The sequence below is a fragment of the Antechinus flavipes genome, chromosome 5, assembly GCF_016432865.1.
Source record: "Antechinus flavipes isolate AdamAnt ecotype Samford, QLD, Australia chromosome 5, AdamAnt_v2, whole genome shotgun sequence".
NCBI lineage: Eukaryota > Metazoa > Chordata > Mammalia > Dasyuromorphia > Dasyuridae > Antechinus > Antechinus flavipes.
Window position 1 is genome coordinate 6,303,253 of NC_067402.1, and position 26,511 is coordinate 6,329,763.

General features: G+C 35.3%; 1 protein-coding gene across 2 annotated transcripts in view; it reads right to left on the reverse strand.

Moving 5' to 3' along the window:
* Positions 1–26,511, reverse strand: part of DGKB (diacylglycerol kinase beta) — a 683,215-nt gene that overhangs the window by 115,648 nt on the left and 541,056 nt on the right. The window lies entirely within an intron of this gene.

Sequence of the window (26,511 nt, forward strand, 5' to 3'; positions counted from 1 at the left end):
ATCAGAGCAGTTGGGATCCAATTCTGTCTCTGGAATTTATTATCTATGTTCACTTCACCTTCATCACCCTCAGTTTCCTTATTTGCAAAATGAAGTGAGAGACCTCTTCATCCAAATCTCTAATTCAATGATATTTCTCTTTATTAATGATCACACTGTGAAACGTATAGATTAGGCAACTTAACATATGTGTTGAGTCAGATTGAGTATATCTTTAAATCTAAAGAATCAGGTGTCACAGCATCACTGAATTTTAGCACTGGGGAGACTTCATATATGTAATGATATGCTTATAGTTTTAATTTTCACAGAAATGTTTTCTTTTTAATGGTTTCTTGTCAACTTGGATTTAAAACAATAGAAAAAAAGCTCTCTAAAATACATGATGAAGGCTTAATTTAGTATGCAGTAAGCTCCTTGAGGTTAGGTGTTTGCTTTTGTATTTTTAATGCTTAGCAAAAAGTCTGGCCCCTAGGAGGCACTAGATAAAATTCTTTTTGAATGAATGACCTAATGAGTTCAGTTCTCAATGAAAGAGTTGCATTTCTACTCAGAAACTTCCATCCCATTTTCAATGTATTACTGAAGCACATTCTCTCTAGCTCACTACCTAGAATCACTCTATTTTTTAGCCACATCTCATGTTCTTTCTTATTCTGATCTTTTCTTAAAGATGGAATCCAACAGAACTAAATAATTGGCTCCATTTTTTGCGTTGGATCTTTTTTTTTCATGGGGAAGATCTGGGAAGATGGCAGGGTAGATTGGTAAATTTTTTCCCCACAAATAGAATAGATTTGTGTCTCAGAATGAACATAACTAGTGGAAAACCAAGAGATTTGGAGCAGAACAAGGGTATAACCTAAGAAGTTCTGAAGAAAGCTCCCAAGTGAAGCAAAAACACCTCCAGGTTAACTCAGAGAAATACCAAATGGGGAGACTTGGGGCTAGCAGAGTTTGGCTGGAGACTCATCAGGAACTACAGAAGACTTTCACCTCCCTAACTATATGTGGATTTGGGGTCAGAATCCAGACAGCGTGAGGGAACTTCAGCTGATTAAGAATGCCATGCCCAGCAGTCTGCAGAGATACAGCCCTGGGCAGGAGGGTACCTAGCTCACTGAGAATGCAAAAGCAGTGGGGCAGAGATGCTGATGGCTGCAAGTACTTATAGGTGGGGTTCTGAAGTGAAACTAGAGGCACAATCTCCCCAACCCACAATTAGAGATGTTTACACAATACTTCTTAGAGAATTCAACCATTGAAACTGTCTGGGGTAACAGGGAAGACTGTTCATTTTCAGAAGATGACAGTGAAATTTTTTTAAAGCCTCTTCTATTCCAAAAGTAATGTTAAATGGCTCCTTGCCCATAGAGAATTTATATAAAAACTCAAAAAATTTAAAAATCAAATTAGAGACATTAAGCAAAAAATAAAATAAAAAAATAAAATTATGCAAGAAAAACAAGAACATTGTGAAAAAAAATTACTAACTAGAAAAGAAGAGACAATCTTAAAGATGAAAATAACAATTTGAAAATTAGAATTGGGCAAGGGAAAGTCAATGAAGCTATAGGAAACAACAAAGCAACAAAACAAAATAAAGAGTGAAAAAAATAGAACAGAATGTGAAATATCTTAGAAGAAAAACAATAGATCTGGAGAACAGATTAATAAGGGAAAAGGATAAGAATAATTGAACTACCTGAAAGCTGTGGCCAAAAAAAGAACCTTTACCCAACAAGGCAAGAAATAATCCAAGAAAATTGTCCTGCAGTGATAGAACATTAGGGGAAAATAGAAATAGAAAAATTCTACTAATCACCATCTCAAAGAGATCCTTTGTGGAAAACACATAGAAATGTTACTGCCAAATTTTGAGACCCCCAAATCAAAGAAAAAAAATTTGCAAGGAACAATGAGAAAATCAATTCAAATATGCTGGAGCTACAATGAGAATTGTACAGGACTTATTAGCAGCCACGATAAGAGACTGTAGCAATCAAAAGAACTAGGCATGTGGCCAGAAATTTCATATCCAGCAAAATTATTCATAATATAGAATAAAAAACAGGATATTAAATGAACTTGTAAATTTTTAGTGCTTTCTTTCAACCAAGCCCAAACTCAATAGAAAATTTAACATATAAGAACCAATATTAAAGACCACTTTCAAGGAACTTAACATAGACAAATTGTTTATGTTTTTTACATGGAAATGCATACCATAGGTTTAAGATTGACATCAACAATAGGGTAGCTGAAAAGAAAGATTGGAGAAGAGTTAAGGTAAAAATAATAATTATTTATACAATGAGATTCAAAAGAAGAATAGATACAGAGGCATTAGAGGGAGCAGGAAGATTCATAGTTTGGAAAATCTCCTCCCATTGGGGAATAGGTTAAATAGGATATATATTTCTCACCTTATGCTGTACCTATTGAAATATAATTCCTTTATGCCTCAGTTATCCCTATAGTATATATAACAGGGGTATCTCAAATTGAGATTTCACTCAATTCAAAAGGTATTTAAATATTTTAAAGTATATGATCCTACGAAGCTCCTTTTATATGTCAAAATAGAAAGCTCCTATAATATTCCAGGATAAGCACAGGATACACAAAATATAACAGTTCATGTCCTCAAGGATCTTATATTTTATTGGGGCAAAACAATATGTCCTTAGTCAAGTAATAAACAGAGTGTACTCATAGAAAATATCCTTTCTGGATAGAAAAGTATCAGTTACTGGGAAGGTAAGAATACAAATCTAAAGATTCCATATGTCAGCAGATAGAGAGGATAAGTTATGGAGGACTGTCTATACAAAGGCATGGAATAATACATGTAACAGTATACTGGGAATGGTAATTAGATTGTGTGATTAGAATGAAGGAAAATATTATAGAAAAAGCCTGATCATATAGTCTTGGGGATTGGGAAAGACTTTAAATATCCTCCCAAACAAGAAATTGTATTTAATCCCAGATAAAAATCGGAAGGAACTGGATCTTTCTAAGCATCTTTCTAAGCATTCTAAGCAATGGAATGACATGGTCAGACTCATCATTCAAATATTTTCATTTAGAATGCATAAGAGCAGTAACAGACTGAACACTGGGAGAACAATCAGAAAGGTAGTCCATTAGCCCAGATGGTAAATGGTGGCAAGATACTGAACTAAATTGCTGATTTTCTCAAAATGGAAAAGGAGGTGAATCCAATAGATATTGTACAGGGAGAATTGTTAAGATTTCACAACTGATTGGACATGAGGAAGTTTGTGATGGAAAAGGAAGAGATGGAACTGATTTTCCAGTTGCAACTATGAAATACGGTGGTACCATTAACAAGAACTGAGATGTTGGGAAGAGGGGAGAGATTGGAACAGGTTGAGACACAGAAACAGAAATTTTAAGTGGGAATGGACATCAGCAACTATATAATCTCAAAGTAATTTCCAGTAAAATACGCAAAGAAGTAGTCATCCAGTCTCTTCTTGAAGACTGCCATTGGGAAACAAAATGTCATATTTTGCACATGTTGAATTTGTAACACCTATAGAACATCCATTAGCCATATCCAATAAACATCAGCTTGTTTTATGGTAATGAAACTCATAAGAGAGAATTTGATATAGACAAAAAGATCTGTGAGATTTAAAAATAGAAATGATAATTAAAGTAATTATGAATTGATGAAGTCATTAAGACAAAGTACAGAGAAGAGAATACAACCTAGAACAAAGCATTGGAGTTCATCACAGTTAAGAGGTAAAATATGGATTATGATCCAGTAAAAGAGATTGAGACATACATATGAAGAAGAACAATGGGAAATATCACTAAAATTGATGGAGTAGTGCTATCCTGGAAGAGATGCTGTTCAACAATATCAAATGATATAGAGAGGTAAAAAAGGAAGACAATGGAGAAAAGTCATCGATTCTACAATTAAAAGATTACCAGGAAGATTGCAGAAACTTGTTTGATTTGAATGATGAGGTCAGAAGGCAGTTTTCAAGAGATAGGGAAATGAGGAGGAGACCAGATAGTAGAGGCAGAATATAAAAGTATTTTCTAGATGTATGACTATGAAATGGAAAAGAGATATAGGCTAGATTAAGGGATTAAGTGAAGACTTTTAAAAATGAAGGAAAGATGGAAATGTTTGTAGACAGGCAGTAAGTTAGCTCTCTCTCTCTCTCTCTCTCTCTCTCTCTGAAGATATTGGGGTTTGGGGGAAAGGCAGTACTGTTGCCCTTTGCTTCAACATCTCTGGTGAATTTATGACCAATAATTTTGTATCATACTTAATCATGTTTGTATCAACTTCCTGCACTAGATTGTAACCTCTACAAGGTTGAGAGTCATTTCTTTTCTAAACTTTATAGTTCTCTTTATTGTACCCCTGAGGTGAAGCTATACCAACAAAGTTTAATAAATGTGTACATACTAAATATTAGCTAATTACACAAAATGACACATATACAACCAACTAATTTATCAATTATTTATAATCATGTATAGTTACATGCATATTTTATTTGAATATTACACATATTTCTCCAGTAAACTCCTATTTGATGGTTCATCATAATGGGGAAATTATCTTGAGTTTTCTGAAAATTTACTTGAGGTACACAAATTCTGGTAACTCCTATAAAGCTAAAAAGAATTCCAGTATGGGCCCAACAATAGGAAATATGTCACTTTTCTAGGGATAAGCAAACCAAGCTCTGAGATGGTCATCTTCAAAGAGATTACCATCAATGATGACTCTAGTCACAATCCATGAAGATCTTCTGCTAGAGCATGGAAGTGTTAAAATCTGAATAAATGGAGGGAATACCTATCCCAACAAGGTAATGGAGAATGTCAGATCTGGGATATAAATATAAGAATTTTTCTTCAGATAAAAATGATGAATCTTTGTTTTAGGAAATAGTAACTTCTGCATTGGATATCTATTTGCATGACCCAAATGGATGAAGAACCTTTTTCAAAGCTAGACAGACCTGAATTAAAGTCATACCCATGATATATATTGACTGTGGACATGAAAAATATGCCATGTTTTGGGGATTTGTATTAGACTATAAATCTTTATATTGGAACTTCTTTAGACCAATGAAAATAGATGTCTGTTATAAAACAAAGTGATGGGGCAGCTATGTGGTACAGTGGATAGAGCAGCAGCTCTGAAGTCAGTAGGATCTGAGTTCACATTTGGCCTCAGACACTTAACACTGCCTAGCTGTGTGACCCTAGGGAAGTAACTTAACCCCAATTGCCCCAGAAAAAAGATAAAAACAAAACAAAACAAAAAAAGTGATAAGAACAATGACTAACTTCAGAATTATAACTAGAAAACTTGATAATCTGGAATAAACTTCACAAAATGCATCATGAGATACATCTTCAAATCCAGTTTTTAAAGATTAATTAAACAGATTATGGTGGAAGAGATGATCAAAGTTATTCCAATACATAAGACTCCACAGGGAGAGGCAGCCCAGAATAATGGAGTATATATATTCTGTCAGTGTTCTCAATAATTCAGTGACCTAGGACAAAGTCCTATTTCCCCAATCCTACTTACTAATGTATATGACCAGTTCTAAAAAAGCCAAGATCACTGATGTGGGAGGATTTAATTAAATGAGCTTCAAATTATTTTAAGGATTCCAACAACTTCCAATGGATTTCTGAAAGAAGATCAGTGATGACACTCCTCTTGCCCAGAAAGAGGTAGTATGGAAACAGTTGGCCTGTAACTTTAAATCAAATCATACCACTCTTTCCACCTTTCCACTCTCACTGGGGGATTGTGAAAGTGCCATAAAATGTGCTGACAGTTATTGCCACTTCTATTGGCATGCGGTCAGCTGAAGTTGGAAAAGAGTTTTGCAGGCTGACTAGCACCCATTACCTGCCTCTCAATCCTAACTTACAATTTATTTTCACCCCAGCAGGCAACTCCTTACAATGTCATTAATTTGCCAGGCAGTTGGGGGCCCTCCGTTGACTTATTTTCTGGTGGCCTCTTACAAAAACCCCTAGGGATGACTGGCCATGCATTATACTGCCAAAAGGAAAGCAGGATTATAAGAGAATTAGGTATGAACTGAACAGGTCATGGTATCCACTTGGTCTCTGAAAGAGAACAACATGACTGCTAAAGTAAGGACTGCTTTTTCATTGATTCTTGCTTGCTTATGTTACTGCCTAGGAACTTGTGACAGTGACTATTGCCCTAGAGAGAGACAATTAGGAGGTGAGGAAAGAAATGGGACCTGCACAAAACAAACTTCCTGTGATTCAACCATAATGAAAAATAAATAATGGGTCAGAATGAAGCTGAAAATCATGAGTCCATAAAGCAGAAGGATATTTTAATGATTGAACCACTGGAATGAGACAACTAGGATTTTTACTGACATATCTTAGCTCAGCCATTCTCTGTCTCTGTCTCTCTGTCTCTCTTTCTCTGTTTCTCCCTCTCCTCTCTCACCCATTTTAATTATAATTGTCCTTTTCTTGAAAAGATAAGATAAATAACTTCTCTTAATGCAAGGGCAGTATAGAAAGGAACTAACTCCTATGGTTTATATTTTTCAGTTCTGTTCATCTCATTTCCAAAAGTATTAAGACAAAAATATCTTACTGCTTTTACATTGCTGCCATGTTCTATAAATGAGCATTATTCCAAGATATGAAACATTTTGACCATGAAAATCCATTTAAGATACATCTTTTGGGAGAAAAAGTGACCTTGGACTACCTAAGGCATATACCATTACAGTGCAAGTTCAGGAGACCTGACTGAGTTTGACACAAAACATGACAGACTGTGTATCTTCTCTGAGGTCCTGGACAACTAAATTTGCAGAAGAATTTCACAAATAAATGATGATGATGATGATGATGATGATGATGATGACGACGTTTTTGATGGCTGACAAAGTGGTTCAATACTTTTCATGCAGTGAAATCTGAGAACAATTTTACCAAACACTGAAAGAAAATTAATGTCCATACTATATAAACTCTTAGAAATAAAGCAAAGAAGTACCACCAAATTCCATGTATAACATAAATATGGTCTTAATAGCTAAACCAGGAAGAATGAAAAAAAGAAAGAAAACTGTAAAAATTAATGCAAAAATATTAAATAAAATACTAGCAATGAGTACAACAAGGATCATATATTATGATCAAATGGGATTTTTCTAGGAATACAGGTCTGGTTCAATATTAGAAAAAAAGTATCAGCATAATGACTACATCAATAACAAACCCAATAGAAATTATATAATTATCTCAATATAAGCAGAAAAAAGCCATTGACAAAATGCAGCATTCATTCCTATTAAAATGCTAGAAAACATTTGGAATAAATGGAGCTTTCCTTAAAATGAAAGGAAATATCTATCTTAAAACCATCAACAAGCATTATCTGTAATGAGGATAAGCTAGAAGCCTTCCCGATAAAATCAAGGGTGAAGAAAGGATGTCCATTATCACTACTATTTGTCAATATAATACTATAAATGTTTATTATACCAATAAGAAAAAAAAAACAAAGAAATTAAAGGAATTAGAATAGACAATTAGGAAACAAAAGTATCACTTTTTGCATATGAAATGATAGAAAACTTAAAGAATCCCAGAGAATTAATTTAAACATACCAACTAGTTAAAATAGCAACAACTGGGTTGGAGTCAAGATGGTGGAGACTAGATACATCTTTATCTGAGCTTTTCCTAGGGTCCCTCCGATCAACAACAGATCAAGCCTCTGAACTGGTTCTTGAGTGAAAGAAACCACAAATATTTGGAGTGTAATAAATTTACAGCAGAAGATATTTTGGAACAACTTCAGGAAAAGGTTTGTTTCAATCAGGCAGGAGGAGAAATGGACGAATGCAGATGCAGCCAGGTTGCTGTGACAGGAGCTAGGGTATTGCATCTTCCTGCACTGTGGAATTATTGGAAGGCTTATAGGCTACTCTGTCCTGGTTACAAGCCAGGACAACAAATTAACTGTAAGACGTCCAAAGCAAATACAAAAGACAAATAGTGAGCCTCTGAACTCCAGAAAAAACATGTGACATGGCCACTACTACCCAGCACCAAAAGTCAGTCAGCAGCACAGGCCCAAGGGAAAACCTAAAATGGCTATTGTCCCTTTGGTCTAAGAACAGACCTCAACCTGTTGAGCAAAAAAAAAAATGAGCAAAAGCAAAAAGAACTCTGATCTTAAATAGCTTTTATGGAGAAAGAGATGGAACAGCCTCAAATCCTGAGGATTCTAAAGGCAAATCATCTCCAGATGAAGTTCCAAAGGGAAATATGAGTTTGTCTCCATTTCACAAGGCTATGTTTGAAGAATTCAAAAAGGATTTTAAAAGAGAGTTAGAAGAAAAATGGGGAAGGAAATGAGATCTTTGCAAGAGAGTTTGTGTAAGGAAAAACAGAAATCATCTGAAGAAAACTTCTTAAATATAGATTTGATGAAATGGAAAAAAAAAACATAATTCCTTACAAAATAGATATGAAAAGGAAAAAAAATATTGAAAAACAGAATTTGTGAAATGGAAAAAATGCAATAAAGAAAACACCTCATTTAAAAGTTCAATTGGAAAAAATACAAAAGGAGATTTTGAAAAAAGCTAATTGAAGAAAATAATTCACTAAAAATAAGAAATGAACAAATTAAAGTGAATGACTCAATAAGACTTCAATAATCAGTTAAAAAACCCAAAATAAAAAAAAATAGAAGAGAATGTAAAATACCTCATTGGCAAAACAACTGACCCAGAAAAGAGATCTAGGACAGACAATCTAAAAATTATTGGACTTCCTGAAAACCATGATGAAAAAAAGGAGCTTAGACATCAACTTTCAAATCATCAAGGAAAACTGCCCAGATCTTCTAGAACTGGAGGATAAAATAACCATTGAAAGAATGCACCAATCACTTCCTGAAAGAGACCTCAAAATGACAACTCCAAGGAACAGTGTGGATAAATTTCAGAATTTTCAAATTAAAAAGAAAATATTGCAAGTAGTCAGAAAGAAACAGCTCAGATATCAAGGAGCCATAATCAGGATTACCCAGAATGTAGTAGCTTCCACTTAAAAAGATTGAAAGGCCTGGAATCTAATATTCCAAAAGACAAAGGAACTTGGACTGCAGTCAAGAATCAACTATCCAGAAAAAAAAAATGAATGTTTTCTTTCTGGGAAAAATGAATATACAATGAAACAGGTGAATTTAATTTATTTGTAATGAAAAAAAAAAAACCCAGAACTGAATAGAAAATTTGATCTTCAAATGCAGAACTCAAGAGAAACACAAAAAGGTAAAAATGAAAGAAGAACATAACTTTCTTTTAAAAGTTATAAAGCTTGTATTCCTTTATGGGAAGATGCTATGCTTAACTTTTGAGATCTGTATCACTGTTATGGGTATTCTTAGAGGATGCAGGTATAATTTGAGTTTATTGTGATGATATAAAAAAGAAGCTAGAGGAGGAAAGGTGATTCTATTGGAAGAAGAGAAATGGAGTTAAAATGGGATAAATTACATTTCAGGGAAAGAAGGGAGGGGGATGAACACTTTGTGAATCTTTCTCATTTGATTTGGCTCAAAGAAAGGATATGTTAAGCTTCACAGAGAAGCTTGTCTTACCATATAAGAAAGTAGAAGGGGAAAGGGGAAAGAAAAGGGGAAGCTAATAGAAGGGAGAATAGAAGTAGAAAGGGAAAAGTATAAGACAGGGAGAGGAATTATAAAGGGGGAGGGCTGTTTGAGAGAGGGGGTAGTCAGAAGAAAAATACTGGGGACAATACAAAGTGAGAAAGGAAAGAGAAAAGTATAACTGGGGAAAACATGATGGCAAGAAATATAGAAATAGTGATTTTAACTGTGAATATGAAAGTGATGAACTCTCCCACAAAAGGAAAGCAGATAGTGGACTGGATTAAAAATCGGAATCCTACAATTTGTTGTTTAGAACATACACATTTAAAGCAGAAGGATACATTCAGAGTAAAGGCAAAAGGCTGGAGCAGCATCTGTTATTCTTCAGCTGAATTAAAAAAAAAGCAGGGATAAATAATTCTGATCTGATCTCATATCAAGATAAAGCTTTCAACAACGAGATGATTGAGGACAGTTTCAATGATCTTATGATGAAGAGAATCATCTACACCCAGAGAGAAGACTGTGGGATCTCAATGTGGATCACAACATAGCATTTTCATTCTTTTTGTTGTTGTTTGCTGGCATTTTGTTTTCTTTCTCATTTTTTTCTTTATTATATGATTTATTTTTATGCAGCATGATAATTGTATAAATGGGCATTCATCTATTGGATTTAATGTATATATTTTAACATGTTTAACATATATTAAATACTTGCCATCTGGGGTAGGAGGTGAGAGGAAAAGAGGAAAATTTTTCTGCAAGGATCAATTTTTGAAATTTTGAAAATAAAAAAGCTTTCATGAAAAATAAAATAGCAACAATTTTAGCAATATTGTAGGATGCAAAATATACCCAGATAAATCACCAGCATTTATATATATATATATATGTATATATATATATCACCAACAAAGTACAGCAAGAAATAGAAAGAGAAATTCCATTAAAAATAATTGTCAACAATATAGAATACTTGAAGGTCTACCTGCCAAGACAAATTCAGGAACTGTATGAACACAATTATGAACTGTGTTTTCAAACAGTAAATTCAGATAGAAACAATTAGAAAATATTAATTGCTCATGAATAGGGTGAGCCAATATCATAAAAAATGAGAATTCTAATTAAATTAATTTACTTTTTTTCAGTGATTGGGCAAACTACCAAAATATATTTAGAGCTAGAAAAATATATAATATAAATTTAAAATAAAAATCCATCTAGAAAAACAAATGTTCAAGAATATCAAGAGAATAAATTAAAAAAAAAAACATGAAGGAAGGTATTCTAGCCATACCAGATCTTAAACTGCAGGGAGAGTTAGAATTTGGAACCCAAATTAAAAAAGAAAAAACAAAAAAAACAAACAAAAAAAAACTCTTTTAACTTCTACTTGGGAGAAAATAAAATATTATTTAAAAAAGAAATCAATGGACAATAGATTATTAATTTAGAACTAGGGAAGGCCACAGAAGAACCTGAGACTCTGATGGGTGAAGTTTTATTTTTTATCTTTTGAGGAATTACATCTCTATGCCACTTCACAGACATTTCTCATTCATGCTCCCTGTGATTTGGGCTTCTTTCCTTCCCATCAGGACCACAAATTCTGGACTTGGCATAAAAGGCTCTTATAGATGAGTTTTCTTTTATCCTCCTCAGAACCAGGCTTCCCCTTTCAATTCCTGCATTAATCCCCCTCAGTCACTACTTCTATTCTGCCACTGGGGTCAAGAAGAAGTAAACTAGTCCAGCTTCCACATGACTTATTCAAGACTTCTATGGATTTTATTAATATGATAGTCCCCCAAGCATGAAAATCCCAACCCATGTATATTGTCCTATAAATCCTCCAAAGGGAAAACCCAATATGTTGGTGGATTTCTCTAGATTGTTTCATAATAAACAAATATCTATGGAGTATATGGATTCTTATCCTATGCTATTGATATAAAACCTATCAATTTCATCTTCCAATGCTAACATCCTTCATGCTATTGCTGTTGCACAATATTTAATTAGTGATTAGTAATACCTTTACATATCCCTTTCCACTGGTGTTTAGATGACTGTCAACTTTACTTCTTAACTCCATGGCCTTGGATTCATTCAATAATACAAGAATGGCCTTTTTTCAGGGATAACATTAAAGTCACTAAAAGTCCTTTACAACTACTCAAATGACAGTGAAGCTCAGTCTTCTTCTGATCAGTTTTGTGTGTGTGTGTGTGTGTGTGTGTATGTATAATATATATATATATATATATTATACATACACACATATGTATACATGTATATACATATGTGTGTATGTATATAGGTTTTTCATCATCTACATTCTCTTTATCTCATTCTATACATGTATTTATGTCCTCCCAGCATTGTCTCAACAATAATATAGTGCCTGGAGATGAATATGAATAGTGCAACTGTAGACTATAGAGATTCCTTGGTGTTCTCAAAATAAGTGATGGGATTTAGGATCTGCCTAGAGAAAGAAAGGGATGAAAAAAAAAGGAAAATAAAAATCAAAGAAGACATAGACCAGGAGGGAGAGTTCCTCATTATTCTCTGCACCTGTGATTCATATGTGGCATGTACCCTAATTATCTTCTCATGATAATCAAGGAGTTGCCAGTACATGGGTGACAGAGTGTGTAGTTTGGAAAATGATGGGATGATAAGAAGGCAAAACAGAAGAGACTACAGGGTTAAATAAAACTGATGCAGAACATTTATTCTGTGCATTTTTTGTTGTTGTCAAGTCTAGAAACTTCAAGTTTAGGGAAGCAGATCCTTAAAGCTTTGGATAGTGTCTGAAGAGACTACTTGGGAAAGTAAGGGGGTCTCTTTTTAAAGGTGGCCTGTTCTCGCCTATATCCTCTTCATCCTCATCACTATCAATCTGTCCCTTTCCTTTCACTTTTATAAGTACACAGATATCCTTCATCTTAAATACAAACAAAACAAAATGAAATAATAAAAATATACTTGTTCTAAATACCTGCCACTTACTGCTACCAGATTGCCCCCTTTAGTGCCTAATTTTCAGAATCAAGGTCTACATTTGCTTGTTTTCCTATTTTGCAATTTATCCTTTCCTTAACTCCCTCAAACCTTTCACAATTTACTTCTATCCTCATTCTCTGTGACACCTAAATACTATCAGCCTTAATATCTTTGGCATAATGCCATTCTAGGTCTTCTGCTTTCTCACATAGTTCCCCATATTTCTCCTTCCTCCTAATTGTGGGGATCTTCAGGACTTAGCATTCAGAATAATTTTCTTCTTGAAAAGCTAAATCTTCTTGTGACTCCAAGTTTATCCTACCAATACTTGGTCTCTGGCCTTGTCTTTAGGAATCTTTTTGAATTTTGCCACAAATTTAGAATATCTAAAGATGATCTCTCACTTAGAATAACCCAGCCAGAAAATTTCCTCATTTCTGTTAATGGCATCTACATTCTCACTATCACCCAGAAATATCCATTTTCAACTCCTTTGTATCTTTTACCTACTAAAGAAATTTAATGAATTCTTTTGCTCCATTTATAACAATTTTTATGTACAAAATTCATCCTTTCTTCTTCCTTCTCAGTACGTAGTCCAGTACTTCATCATTTTTCATCTGGATGGCTCTATTCTTCAAAGCAGTAAGACACCTGGGATCTTCTCAACGGAAAGTTGTGAGTATACTGTGATCTAAATTGTTGACTAAAAGATCTATACCAAGGGGTCACAGTTCAAAAAAATGAAAAAAATTATCAATGAATATATCTTCATTCAATGAAGACCAGCAAAAAGATTATAGAATTTCTATTCTCTATGAGGCAGACTTCATGCTTCAAATATGGCATCTAATTCATAGCTGTTTATTTGGGATACTCAGAGTAACAGAATGGTTCTTTGACTTGCAAAAGAAGTTAAATTACCATTTCAATAAACAACAAGAAATTCATTTCTGTCCTCTTGAGAGAAAACAATTGTTACAGTTTCTTGCTAATTACGGTCTTTTGTAAAGGCATTTGGATGAAAAGTAATGTTTAGAAAGATCATTTATAAATGAAAATATTCAGTCACAGAAGGGAGAAATTTACTGCTGCTACTGCTGCTGCTGCTACTACTACTACTACTACTACTTCTACTATTTCTATTACTACTACTACCACTACTATTACTACTGCTGCTGCTGCTGTTATTACTCTTCTGTTACTAATCCAAATAGTCTATCCAAGAAAACCATAGATTTATCAGTTAAAAGGTAAGAGCTTGTTTAAACATTTAAAAGGACCTTTTTTTAGAGACAAAAAATTCCAAAAATACATTAATATAAACCTCTCTGTGTATATTTAATAAATATGTAGAAAATTTAAAATTTCAAAAATTAGCTGTTTACATATGATGATTATTATTTCTACGTTTCATATGAAAACAAACAGAATTTTCTCACAAGTCTTTGTGATACTAAAACTGACTACATTTGAGCATTTTTAACATTTGGATTTTTTCAATTTGTAATTATAACTTTTGTTTTATCTAGGGATAAAATTCATTGAATTCTTACTTCCCATTAGATTTTCTAGAGACTAGAATTTAACATCATATTCTGTAATTAAATACTTTCAAGTTTTATGCTGGTAAGAACAGAATAAGACTTAACAATCACTAGTTAAATTACAAATTGATGAACAATAAGGAAATCTAAAGGCAGTATTATTAAGCTCATTTATTAAGCACTTATATGTTGGTGTGCTAAATGCCAGTGACATGAATTGAAAGAATGAGCCAGTTTCTGGTCTTTTGTTCTAAATAGAAGAACCCACACAGAATTAAAAAAAAAGTGTGAGCTTTAAAGATCTCAACAACCATATAATCCAACCAGTATATGGAAAGAATATCTCCTATTGCATGCATAAAATATGTCTCTGAAAATCCAACAACATATATAGGAGTGGGATATGTAGAAGAGATATCTAATGTACATTTAGGCCAGGATCCTACAAGGATAGTTGGAAGAGACAAAATTCAATTGGCGGATCTACTCATTCCAAAAATAATGATGTTCTTTCTTTGACTATAAAACTATGCCCAATGCAAGAGGTAGTAAAGAGGAGGGAGAGAGTCTCTGTGTATTTCAGTACCTTTCTACTACCTCTAAAAACAAACAGATTCTCTTTTGTTTAGCATTTAATGCCCTTCTCAACCTGACTCAACCTACCCTTTTTAGCCTTATTATATATCATTTCCTTTGTATACCCTACAGAGTCAAATTGAACCTCTACTTTTCATTATAAATAGCTGTATATGGTCATCTCTTTGTCTTTTCACTGAATGACAGTCATTCCTGGGATGTCTGTCTTTCTCCTCTTGCTTTTTAACATCTCTTCAAATATTGGTTCAACTATTACTTGTGAAAGGAAGACTTCCTTCATTCCCAATTGCTAGCTTCTTCCTTCATAGCCCTCTTGCATTTGTTTTTCTATCTTTACCTTCTGTTCACTTTCCCCATAAACTATTTCTTTAAATCTTCTTGATTCATTTATCTAAGCACATTTTGTTCCTTGGTCAGAATGTAAACTCAATAAAGGCTGAGATTGCCTTTGTATCTCTAAAACTTAGCATAAGGCCTAGACTATAGCAAGCATCTCATTAGTTTTAAATACTCTCCTTGTTGACTGGTAGGATAAGAGGCTGAATTCAGTTACTTGACCAAAACATCACATACTAAGAAAGATATTTATTTTAATCCCCAAAAGAAAAAAAAACATTTACCAAAATGTGATCTAGAAATGTAGTCTCTCCCTATATTCTCACTCATTTTCAGCTTTTCAAAATTATATCCTGAGCACTGATGATTCGTTTTTTTTTTTTTTTTCATCTCTCTTATGGTATGCTATATAATAAAGTGTGTCTTAAAATGCAAAGTTGAGCTCCAAGAGCCATTTAAGCAAAGAAAAATAAAAATGGAATTATCCTAAACAATCCATCTACCACCTTTTACTCCTTCAATTCAAAAGTTATAAATGTACAGAAGAAAATATGTATTGTAACTCTTTGGCTAGAGGTACCCTCTACATGCCATCCAAATCTTTTAATGATTGCTCAGGAGAATGTCATCACTCAGAAGCCTCATGGTACCTGAAAAAAAGTGTCTACAAGTCTCAATACTTCAAGAGAAGAGGACTTCTTTTGGACACTTTTAGTCAATCTTAGAACACATCTTCTGTATGAAATGAACAACCATTAAGGGAAATGCAATTGGTGAGAGATACATTTTCTTTGTGTGGATGTGTGAAGTAGACCATAATTATTCTCTTAATGAATCACCATTAAAAAGAAGCAGCGTCTCAGCGCTGGAAAGGAAAGCTAGAGTGATCATAAAAACTCCTTTGTCCATAAAATGGGAGTGATTTTTACACCATTACATAGGAAAATTAGAATAACAATGAGTTGTTCATCAAGTAGTTGCACTTTGGTGAAAGAGCTTCCTGAGGTTCCTATACACATGTCAAGTATGTGCATGCAGTGTTTTTATGCTTATTTTGAGTGACTGACATCTGGCAAGGCATGAGTTCCTGCAGTGAACCTTACTTGATAAATAGCCAATTTCATAGAACAGCTCACAGGTATTGCCTCAAAAGGTCACAAAACAGCTTAATTTGCAAAATACACAATGTACCCAAAGCAGGAAGGCAGCAGATATTATGAACAGCCTGGCACTTTGTTACTGGGAAAGCCAGGTCTGGCTTTGTGAGTGAGGAGAGAGCAGGTCAAAATGCCCAGCAGGCTATGAGCCACTTGGCAGGTCAGCTATGAAGCCAGAGAGGGGAGGGACTTCAAAGGAGCATCCTGTGCCTGATGAGTAATATGGTAAAAAGATGGCCGTGTTCTCTGCTGGTTGGACTGGTTAGTTCAGGTCCATCATGATTGCTCAAGTCAAGGTTATGGGGTTGGTTATCTCAAAGAAGAGGTAAAGTTGTCTGGTTCCAAAGTCAGGAAGAGAAATAACTGACTTTAACACTCTAAGGGCAATAGACAATATCATCCATTGTGCTTAAATTGCCTGGAACATAGTAGGCACTTAATAAATTAACTGACTGAAGTCCTATTTAATGGATATATGTTCTATATCATCTTGGTTTTTGCAAAGAGGAAACATTATAAGACTTTTAAGTCACAGAAGAATTGCTATTCTATGTTGGGAGAGAGAATTTCCAAACTGGGAATTCAACATCCTGATGAAATTATAGGTTTAGGCCAAACCATCCTTAAAACAAAACAAAACAAACAAAAAAAGATCATACTCTTCATTGTACTTTGTGATCAGGATCTCCTTATTGAACTTGGAGATCTGTAATTCATGTCTACCAATATCCTAACACATCACTAATGACAACATATTCTTCAAATTCTTCAACATTGATAAAGTGACTTCTACACAACCCCCTCCCCCTTTTCCTCCTCCTCCTCCCTCCATGAAATCAGTCATAAAAGTCCCATTAGTTACACTTAATAGAAGGGATCCTGAGACTCAACTAATATGTAGTAAAACAAGTCAGCACTTCACCTTGCATCTCTATCTTTGGCTCCAAGATCTCTGACCTCACTTCACACACTACTTGTCATGTAGTTCACACACTGGGTCGAAAAGCTACCAGAAACATTTGTGAATGGTCCTGACCCAAACCGAGCATGACTAATTAGAAGTCAAGCTGACCACCCTCAACCATCACTGGCAAATGTTGAAAGATTTTGGGTTGAAACCATCTTTAAATAATAATAATAACTGACATTCAAGACATGGAAGAAGCAGTTACACAAATGATGATTAGACTTTTTCTTATGGAGAGGTAGGGATTCAGGCAGATTCCAGAACATCATTCAGAATCAAACTAGAGCTCTTGAGGGAAAACTTCTAGGAATATCCCACCATTGTCAGAACATATAGCATGCATTTCTCAGCATGAAAAGCATTTGGGAAATTTCACCTTGAGTACTTTCCAGATTCATTAGAAGAAGGCAAATTACCTCCAATTTAGTCCTTGTCTATACTTGCACTTGGTTTCTTTGGCTCTTCTACCATCATTTCTATATAATTAGCCACTTGCCATTTTTTCTTCCACACACACACACACACCTACCCACCCACATCCGTCTCCTATATATACATTCCTGCTTCATTTATGTGAAAATGCTTTCTCTTGGTTCTTTTTGTACTTGTCTGACTGTGCAGCCCTAGTTTACATTATAAAATGTCATTCATATCCTGTCCTTGACTATGGGGATCCCCAGGATACTCAGTGATGCTTTCTTCCATCTCTTCACTTCTTTGGAGTTGATCTCATCAATTCCTCTGGGTTTTAATACCTTCTTTGGAGAAAATCTCAAGATTTTTATATCTTCCTCCTGAGTTCCTCTATCATCCAACGAGCCTGCCCCTCCTGCAGCCTTTCCTACCTTTGGTAAAAGGATCATTATCTTTCTAGTGACCCAGGTTCAGAGCATTTGAAAGCCCTCTTACTTGTTTCTCTTTCATACTCTCCAGGCACAGGCCATCGTCACACCATGAGTCTTCCACTTGCTTCACATCTCTCCTAGCAGTCAATTTCTAATCATTATTCTAATCATTAACTTATTATCTTTGTTCAGGTTCTTGTTACCATTTGCTCAGATCATTACAACAGCTTCCTAAATAGGGTCCTTTTCAGTCTTTCCCCACCTTCAACAAAAACTTTGTAAAGCTACCAAAATAATCTGACCAGACCAGTTCCCTGCTAACCAATCTTTACTTTAAGGACAAAATACAAACTGCTCATAATTTTCCAATATGAATCTAGCTTGTGTTACCAGACTTATAACTCATTCTCCCCATTCACACACTTCCTATACCAGCCAACTGGCCTCCTTGGAGTGCCTTAGACTTAGCATCATCGCACATTCAGCTTCTCTGCCTTTCATGTCTGGCATGGACCCTCTCGTCACATCTCCTTTTAGAAATTTCAAGCTTCCTTCAAGCTCAACTTCAATGTTATCCTTTTCAGGAAATCTTACTCTTCTTTCTACTTAGGACTCTCTTCTTCCTTGTGAGAGCAGTGCACATTTATTGAATCTAACTATACTCTGTCTACCTTCCCCAACTAGAGTGTCACCTTCTTATACTCAGAGATTGGTTTCCATATTTTCTTTATGTTCATAGTCTTTTCAGATTTGTAAAAAAAAATTTTCATCCACTTGTTATTTCATGGATTGTTACCCCTGAAGAAAACGTGTAATGCTCTGGTCCTTGAGACAATTAAATTGATATGATATGAAGGCAGAAGATTCCAGAGGATCTCATCATTATGGAGCAATAACTTTGCCATCTGGCTCTTGCACAGGACCTCCTTATTGGTATTGGCCAGCATCTGGGATGGAGAATGTATATTCTCCATATCAATCGTGCTTGAGATTAATTATCATTGGGGCATTGAACCAGAATATTTATTTGCATTTTTCATGAGATTCTTTCTTGGAGAAGACCCTTAAGGATAATTTTTCTCTATCAATACAAAATGATTTCCTTTTTTTCATTAATATAAAGTTTCAACAATCACAATCAATAAAAGGAGGCAGTTACATTTTCTCATCTTTTTTTTTTCTCTATGGTGATGTTTGTTCATTATATTTATGGTAGTTGGTTGGATATCTTGCAGGTAGCTTAGTGTTTTAGTAGATGGAGCACTGGGCCTAGAGTAACCTAAGTTATAATATGGCCTCAGTCCCATTTCAGCTGGGTGACTGGGTAAGTCACTTAATCACTGACTGACTCAATAGCAATAATAATAAATTCCTGGGTTCTTGTAAAATTGAATGAGATAATATTTGCAAAGTACTTAGCATAATGTCTGGTATGTTGTAGGCACCATATGATCCTACTCAATAAGACCCAATAGCTCCCTATTGATTTCAGTATCAAATATAGACTTCTTTGTATTTGTAGGTATTTGTAGAGGGTCACAGATAGTGAGGGAAGTCTGGGTAAGGTATAAGACCCTTCAGCCCAGAGGAAATCTGCTGACAATGTCTGGTTTGGCTCTTCATCTCCCTTTGTTGTTCTCATCCTTCCTGAGAAGTCAAGGAGGGCGTGATCACCTCCCTTTGGTCCTTAACAGGTATTGTTGCCATCAAAATCATTTTTCTTTAGATCATTATAATTTTTGTTTATATCATGGTTCTGGTTCTGCCAACTTTATCCTTCATCGTTCCTAAATTTTGCTCCATGTTTTTCTGGATTCCTCCCATCTGTCATTTCTTATAGGCCAAAATGTAGCCACTTGTTTAGCTGAAAAGCAACTACTGATAGACAACTACTTTCCCGCCCCCCCATTTTTTGCTACCACAAAAGGGAAAGTTGTTCTTTTTCTCCTTCATATTAAAAAAAAATAAGAAGCTCAATGGGATCATATCTTCTCAGAATCCACCAATTAGTGGCAAAACCATGAAGATGTGGTCTACTGTAGAGAATCTTTTGTGAATCTCCGTTCTTTAGCTCTTCTCATATTTTCATGAAGAAAAAGCTTGATATCAGAAATCATTCTCATGATGGTTATTTAAAGTTAAAAAAGTTGGTTTCTCTTTTCAGATTATTTCATCCCTGAAATAGCTTGTGAATGGTCCCTGCTGCCATCAAGATTATATGGTCTTCAATATTTATTTTTTTTTGGGGAAAAGTGAGCTCTTGAGTTACTTCTGCTATTCTCCCCCCTTTTATTTGATTATCTTCTGTGCCATTTCTGTTACCTTATATTCAGCAGTGTGTGCCTTTCAAGAAGAAAATAAATAAATGCACAGACTACTTTTGTGTAATCTACTTTGTCAACATTTTCTCCAATCCCATCCAGATTGATGGATGCTTACAATGAAAATCTAACAATTAACTACTCTGAACTCTGGATTTGGCCCCAGTATACATTTACTTGAATTTTCTGTGATAATCAAGTTTATACCTCCAATTGAAAGCGACAGTAGGTGCCAAAGTGAGCAGATCAAGGATTCAATGGTATGGAAGTAAAAAATACATTTAAGGTTAGTGCAAAGAAAGTCTTCTTAATGACTTGGAGAAATTGAGCAAAATGATTCGAAAGCTGCAAAAAAAACAAGTTCATCTTCTTCAAATGATATCTACTAAGGTCTTTGAATGACCACAAGCCCACTGTAGCAAGGAGTCTTTTTCAGGCTAGACTAGGTGGTCTCTAAATTCCCTTTTCACTTTGAATTTCAATGATCTCTGATTCTATCCATGGAATCTCAAATAATAAAGGCCAATTTGATCTTAAATCCTGAAAATGAATTGTCATATTTAAAGATAAAGATGCTATTTTGTCTGCTCTAAAGCTCCTAGTCTCTTCAGTTTTTTTTCCCAATTTTAATGAAATTGTTGGAAATCTTCAGGAGAGGGGGTAAGGTGGGAGGAGTCACATGAAGAAACCCAAAGTTGTAGGCTGATCCAATCTTCAATAGTGAAACAGTGATTTTAATGTTCAGCTCCCTTTATTAATAGCATACTATTATTCATATGATGAATTGATAATTGCCAGTGGAGATCTATTTTAAATATCACAGGTGGGGAGAAACAAAAGGGAAAATTTTCCTTTAAAGATCATGTGATGGAAGGTATTTGGGGCAACTTATAAACAACCCATGTTCTTAATGCAGAATTGTAGATACTTTTTTTTTTGGATGAGACAATCCAAGTGCCATAATCTTTTTTCTCAATCATTTTTGCATCCAGGTATAATAATACAGTATGTAATTCTTTTTGTGCTTCTAAATTTAATTGATTCAATCACTGAATTTAAATGCTTGGAAATTGTTCTGCTTGCCTGTGTTTGAATGCCAAATGCATCATCTTCAGCTCTAAAATGAATGTTGTAGTTCTATTTAGCCAATTTCGAACACTGCCTTCTAAATTACCCCAAGTAACCCATAAAGCATTGAGTAAAATAGGTAATAATGGATAACAAATGTCCATTTCTATCACATTTAGAATAAGTCCATCTTCAACAAGCCTAGAAAGTGTCATGTTCTTAACCATTAATTGCCATTGAGCAGTACACGGGGTGATAACAAAATTCAGTATTCAGTTTATAAAACTATAAAGACATCAATTAACCCTCATCCTTTCAGAGTTCACAGAACTATCCTCATAATTCCTGTTGCTTAGTTGAGAAATTGAAGCCAGCATTGAGTCTCTCTGCTTTAAGACTCTCCTCAACTCAAATCTATCACAGTGATTTTCCTAAAGTGCAGATCTAATCATGTCCTGATCCTACTCAATAAGCCCCAGTGGCTCCTATTGATTTCAGTATCAAATATAGACTTCTTTGTTTGCTGTCCCCCCCGCCTCCACCCAAGACAGTTCACTTTTGTCTTTGACTCCCAATTGCCTAGCAGAGCTCTGAGGCAACAGTAGGAATTTAATAAATGTTTGTTGATGGGAAAGATAATATACTCAAAAAAAAAAAAAGCTCTCAGGCAAAAAATCCAGCCTCAGATTTTTTGGGTCAGATTAAAATAATTTCATTTTTTCATTTGGTCTTGAATTTTTTTTTAATTTTTATTTAATAATTACTTTATATTGACAGAATCCATGCCAGGGTAATTTTTTTTTTACAACATTATCCTTTGCACTCGTTTCTGTTCCATTTTTTCCCCTCCCTCCCTCCACCCCCTCCCCTAGATGGCAAGCAGTCCTTTATATGTTGGATATGTTGCAGTATATCCTAGATACAATATATGTTTGCAGAACCGAACAGTTCTCTTGTTGCATAGGGAGAATTGGATTCAGAAGGTATAAATAACCCGGGAAGAAAAACAAAAATGCAAATAGTTCACATTCGTTTCCCAGTGTTCTTTCTTTGGGTGTAGCTGCTTTTGTCCGTCATTTACCAATTGAAACTCAGTTAGGTCTCTTTGTCAAAGAAATCCACTTCCATCAAAATATGTCCTCATACAATATCGTTGTTGAAGTGTATAATGATCTCCTGGTTTTGCTCATTTCACTTAGCATCAGTTTATGTAAGTCTCGCCAGTCCTCTCTGTATTTATCCTGCTGGTCATTTCTTACAGAACAATAATATTCCATAACATTCATATACCACAATTTACCCAGCCATTCTCCAATGGATGGACATCCATTCATTTTCCAGTTTCTGGCCACTACAAACAGGGCTGCTACAAACATTTGTGCACATACAGGTCCCTTTCCCTTCTTTAGTATTTCTTTGGGATATAAGCCCAATAGAAACACTACTGGATCAAAGGGTATGCACAATTTGATAATTTTTTGGGCATAATTCCAGATTGCTCTCCAGAATGGTTGGATTCGTTCACAACTCCACCAACAATGCATTAGTGTCCCAGTTTTCCCGCATCCCCTCCAACATTCATCATTATTTTTTCCTGTCATCTTAGCCAATCTGACAGGTGTGTAGTGGTATCTCAGAGTTGTCTTAATTTGCATTTCTCTGATCAATAATGATTTGGAACACTCTTTCATATGAGTGGTAATAGTTTCAATCTCATCCTCTGAAAATTGTCTGTTCATATCCTTTGACCATTTATCAATTGGAGAATGGCTTGATTTCTTATAAATTTGAGTCAGTTCTCTATATATTTTGGAAATGAGGCCTTTATTAGAACCTTTAACTGTGAAGATGTTTTCCCAGTTTGTTGCTTCCCTTCTAATCTTGTTTGCATTAGTTTTGTTTGTACAAAGGCTTTTTAATTTGATGTAATCAAAATTTTCTATTTTGAATTTTTTTTTTTTTAGCTGGAGGAATACTTCCTTCAGGAATATCTGGATCAAATCTACTTCTGGTATTCCCATCATGTGGGAGGAGTTGTTGATTCAATCCCTATTTAAAGAGAACACTTGAATTTGAGCAAGAAGAATTTATGAGACAATTTCTTTCCTTCTCCTTGGATTATTCTAATTACAGAATGGATAGACAGCCTTAGACAGGTGAAGGATTATTTCCTCCCTCTTCCTTGGGACTAAAGTTGTGATAAACTCTGGGCAGTCTAATCCAAAATGGGAATGTAAATGTAAAAAAAAAAAGTAACCATGACTACCCTCCAAGAGGTTTACATGCTATTATGTACAAAATGGACACAGGTAAGTTTGGACAGAACAGTCTGAGGAAGGGGAGATTACTACCAACTAAAGGGAAAAGGAAAGGCTTCCTTTAGTACATAACTTCTAAGGTAAAGTTTGAATGAAGACAAACATACTAAGGGTTAGGTAATATTCGAAGCATGGCAGGTCAGTGGTGAGGGGTTTTATAGAGGTATGGTGTCAGGGCATGGCAAAGGCATGGAGGTAGGAGATGGAATGCAATTTTTAGAATGATCAATTAGAACCTAGACCAAGTCTTGGGAAGAAACAAGAAATCAATCAAGAAAATAGTGTAGAGACTTTAAATTCCAAGCTAAGAAGTTTGGATTTTATATTAGAAGCTATAGGAAACCAATTCATGTTGTTAAGTTCAAAAGCAACAGGAACAGACCGAAGCCTTAGTTAAAAGCACTTGGCAGTTTTATGGAGGATGCACTGGTGGTGAGACTGATGAGAAAGTCGGTGGTGAGACTGATGAGAAAGTCATCACCACATTGGAGATAAGACACAGCAAGGGCCTGTGAGCACTAAGAAAGGCTTAGGCCTGAAGTGATTTTGCACAAGTCACCATGGGGAGTGAATGACCTCACAGGGAGGGGTGGTTATTTAGACTGAAGATTGGGATGTATTGGATGGCCCTTGAATGCATTACTGTCAGTAAACATGTTTGACAGCTGGTAGTAATGAGAGTGGGGTGGGAGGTGAGGTATCATTTTAGACAAGCCCAAGTGCAAATCTTCCAAAGGTAAGCAAGCAAGTGACCTACAACTTCATGTCAAATGTAAATCTGACAATTAATAAAGCTCCAGAACCCAGAGTGAGTGTTCACTTGAGTTTAAGGTTGGTCATGTCCTTGAGAAATGTGTGTTTGGATTTAAAATACCGATGTCTAGTAAGAAACCAGATAGCAGTGACAACAGGATGGGTACATACTGCCCTCATTCCCCATCCCCTATTACCCCCCACCCTCCACACTATTGTGGAGTCACACGTCCAACCGGTCCTGCCCAAGGGCTTGGCACATAGCCTGTGCTGTCAAAATGATCATGTCTTCCTTCATTTCTGCCCTGATCCTACACTTTTTTCAGTGACTGCTTCAGCCTCTCTCATCCCATTTGGAGATGGGAAAACAAACAAATAAACAAACAATCAAACACATTTCTCCTTGGCAGCCTCCATGTACAGCTGCTCTTTTGGCATTAAAGGGATTAAAGCTGGGGGCGGGGTTCTCTTCTCCAAATAGGTACCTCTACTCTTATGTCAGGGTGATCTCCTAAAAAAAGGATGCAGCAAGGATCTGAACAATTTAGGGTCAGCCAACAAACAGTTTTGAAACTTCTATAATGGACCAGGCACTGGGCTAAGGACAATGGATAACCAACCACAAAAAACAAGAACAATCATTGCTCTTGAGTAGCTCCCAGTGAAGTAGAGGAGACAACATATAGAAAGCTGTGTACACATACAAATATGAAGTCGTGGGCAGGATCAGATCCAATCACCAGATTGAGGATTGTTTTCTTTACCACAAGGGAAGGTTCATTTGGGGGGGGGGCAGAGAAGGAATGAAGATATATTTCTGGATATGGTTATGATGTAAAATTTCTATAAAATTCAAAGTAAAGCAAAGCAAAACCCTGCAACAAATCTGGAGAGTGGCAGCTGTCCTCGGAAGGCCCCTAGCTCTGGGGAAAGCTAGGAGTTTGCATAAAGGCAAATAAATTCTCCTCAGGATGGTTTTTGGGTAGCTAGGTTGCACAGCCTTTGGAGTACAGGGTTTGGAATCATGAATTCAAACCTGGCCTCAGACACATACTAGCTGTGTGACCCTGGGCAAGTCACATAACCATTTGCTTCAGTTCCCCCATATTTAAAGTAAGCTGGAGAAGGAAATGGCTAACTATTCCAATAATTTTGCCAAGAAAACCCCAAAAAGGTCATGAAAAGTCAAGCCGGACTGAAAGAACTCAATAAGAGCTGTCCTTAGTACAGAAATGGGTGTGGCTCAAAGTCAAGATCTAAACTAGAAAACAACAACCACCCAACCTATCCTTTGTACTCTAAATAATTTTATTTTCAAGAATGCTCTTTCTGTTCATTTTTAGGTCATTCTCAAGGCTGTGGCTAGTTGACTACCAGAAAAACTCTTCTCTTAATACTTATCTTAATTTTTGAAATTAATAAAGCTGGGAGCGCTCTGAGTATTCTTTCATTTTTTAAACAGCTTTTTATTTTCAAAACACATGCATTATTTTCAACATCCACCCTTCAAAAACTTGTGTTCCATTTTTTCTCCCTTCCTTCCCCACACTCACTCTTTTATACAATCAGTAATCCAATGTATCTTAAATATATGCAATTCTTCCATAAATATTTCCACAATTATTAAGAACATCCTTCCCATATTGGGACAGGGAAGGAACCCTGGGTTTTTGATGAAATTCTATCATCCTCAGTGCCAAGTTTCATTTTGATATTTGGTTACGTGTACTCCTAAAGAATCAGTAACAGGAAAGCTTACATTAGTTCACCCCTAATGTCTATTTGCAATATTTCAAGATTCTAATATATAAGATGGCAATAGCATAGTTTTGCCTCATTAGGAGAAAGGAAAAACAAATTCTCCCCTAACTATCC